The 2,773-nt window shown below is 53.6% G+C and overlaps 1 protein-coding gene across 4 annotated transcripts in view; it reads right to left on the bottom strand.

Annotated features, from left to right (window-relative positions):
* GATAD2A (GATA zinc finger domain containing 2A) overlaps positions 1–2,773 on the bottom strand; it is a 25,498-nt gene that overhangs the window by 17,316 nt on the left and 5,409 nt on the right. The gene's annotated exons all lie outside the window — the stretch shown is intronic.

The following is a 2,773-nucleotide window of genomic DNA, read 5'->3' as shown; positions in this document are numbered from 1 at the left end:
CTCTCTTAAAGAGATTTTCCCCTCTCTTTTAAAGAGATTTTTTTTCCCCCCTCTCTCCTCCTTTTAAAATGGATTTCCAGGCTCTGCCCGGCACACAATGGTTCCCCAAAGTGTTGGAAATGTTTGGAGCAGCCCAAGATTAACATAATTAACATAATTACGCAACATAATTAACCCCAGAGGCCCCCCCCACACACACTTTAACTGTGTCCCGTGTCAGGAATTGCTGCTGGGAGGGGGCGAAGCCCCAGGAAGTGACCCCAGAAAGTTCCTCTGCACTGTCTTGGGTCAAATACATAAATATATCAATATATTTCATATTGTTTGCCAGGGGAGCTCCCCCAGGCTCGTCTGCAGTGACCACACTCGAGACTGTAATGACAGAGAATATCAAAGAATGGTGGAAAAATGGGGGTTTTACAGCCAGGGGAGGTTCATTGGGATGGTTTGGGATGTGATGGAACAGCCCCCAGCCCAGGCAGCAGGACAGGGATCCCGGGAGCATTCCCCTCCCACTGATTCCAAACCCCCTCCCACTGATCCCAATCCCCTTCTCACCCATTCCAAATTTTCCAAGACCCTTCCACCTCCTCCCTACCCCAACTTTTCCAAACTCCCTCCCCCTTTCCCACTCCCTCATCCACCTCTTCCAAAAAACCCCCTTCCACCTCTTCCACCGAGAGAAGGGAATGGGGGGAAAAAAAATGAGATAAAATCACGAGGATTTCTTTAAAAAGGTTGTTCCTGGCAGGAAAAAGAGATGGGAATCAGTGATGCCAGAGACTTTTTCTGGGAATCACCCGGATCGAAGGGCACAGAGCAGGTACAGCCCAGGCAGCCCCTACTTCCAGCTGGGAATAAATCATATCTATTACATAAATAACTAAACAAACAAGGATGTTCCCAAATATCCGGGCTGTTCCAAGGGGTAAGCCATTCCCGAAATTCCCACTTCTGCAGCAAAGGAATTGACAGCGGGAACAGGGAGCGGCATCAGCTCGGCTCAGCTCCACCTTGTGTTTGAGGAGCACGGGGAATCGAGGATCACACGGGAATTGTGGAGCTTTGGGGCTGGTTCTGCCTTTCATCCCAGGGAAGGGCACGGCTCGGGGTGGGGGATCCCGGGATTTGAGCAGCAGAGGAGAGCGGTGCCATCAATCCGCGGGGGCAGGCGAGTGGATCGCACTGAGATCCCACAAAACCCACTGAAATCCCGGGATTTCAGGGCATGGCATGGGTCACCCTGTCCAGAATTCCCTCGGCAGCTCCACTGCCCTCTGAGCACAGGAAAAGTCCCCAAAATCCCAAAATTCCCCACCTATCCGCACTCAGAACCAGCCCCGTGTCTGCCCAGGATGCCGCTTCCCGCCGGGAAGAGGATCCCAAAAATCCACCTTCCAGACCCTCCCTCCCTCCAAAGTTGGGATGAGCCAGGCCAGGAACACGACCCTGGTGCAACTCAGGCAGCGTTTTTCCAGCAGGGATGTGCAGGACATGGATTTATCCAGCCCATCCCACTGCCAAGGGATGCTGCAGGAACCACCTGCTCCTGCCTCCGCTGCTGCTGCGGGGAAAAGGCACAAAGAGAGGGAAAACCCTCCCAGAATTCCAGTTAAACCCTGGAAATGAATGATTTGATGCTGCTTTTTCCAGCTGTGAGGTCCAGCTCACCCGGCTGCTCCAGGAACAGGATCCAGGTGGGATTTAAGGAGGTTTTTGAGCCATTTTTTTGCCATGGTGGAGGCAAAATCCCGATTCAAATCATAATTAAAAACCCCAAAAGCCCACTTTGCTGGCTGGCTGTGACATCCACTCCCACCTTTTCCCACATCTCTCCTCATTCACTTCCCAGTAATTCCCTCACAAACCCATCCAGCCACAGGAAATCTGCTCTTTTTGGGGAGCCCAAAACCCAAACACCAACAAACCCCTCCCTCAGCACCACCTGGAAAATCACAGAAGGGAAAGAAAAGAGGGGAAACCCCCCAAAATTCCCAGTTCCAGAGGAGGGTCAGACACATTCCAGGCCTCCCAGTGAGTATTTTCTACGGATCTGATCCCAACTTTGCTCCCAACAAGTGGCTTTTTTTTTTTTCCCCTCCCCTATAAACTCCAGAAGCACGAAGGCAGAAGGGAAATAACCTGGAAAAAGTCCTTAAAATTGATGTAGAAATGAATAAATTGTGTGTCTGGGGGTGCCCTTGGAGGGCCACGTGCATCCCCGTGTCCGTGGGGAACAACAATCCACGGAAAACACGACCCGGGGACAAACCCGCACGCAAAGTTCGCGACCTCGTCACGCAGATATTTGAAAAAAAAAAAAAAATAAACTTGAAGGCGCAGAATTAAGGACCAATTTGGGTTTCCTGGACGCTGGAGCAACGCGAGGGCGGCGGGACAACGCCAGAGGTGGGAAAAGCGGGTTATCCCACGCCGGGATCCACCTGGAGAACCGCAAATCCCCGTTTTCCCGGGCGAGGGGAGCAGGGGCAGCGGGGCAGGAAGGGGCGGGGGGGGGGTCCCCTGGGGCGGCTCAGGCGCTGGCTGGGGCTCAGGATCCCTGGAAAACAGGAGCCCTGGGAGCGCTGGAGCTCGGGCAGGCAGGGGATCCCTGCTCCCGGCGGGAATGCCGGCCCGGCCCGGCCCTCCAAGGGTTAAGTGCTGCCATTTCGGTGCCATTCCCGATATGTCCATTAAGGGTGTTACATAACAAAATGGCAGCGCTTAACCCTTCCCTGGCCGGGCTCCCCTTCTGCTTCCCAACTGTGTCCCG

This window comes from Empidonax traillii, unplaced genomic scaffold (assembly GCF_003031625.1).
Source record: "Empidonax traillii isolate 1590-97213 ecotype Southwest subspecies unplaced genomic scaffold, ASM303162v1 scaffold2956:size29659, whole genome shotgun sequence".
Lineage (NCBI taxonomy): Eukaryota > Metazoa > Chordata > Aves > Passeriformes > Tyrannidae > Empidonax > Empidonax traillii.
This window is presented reverse-complemented; position numbering and strand designations above follow the sequence as displayed.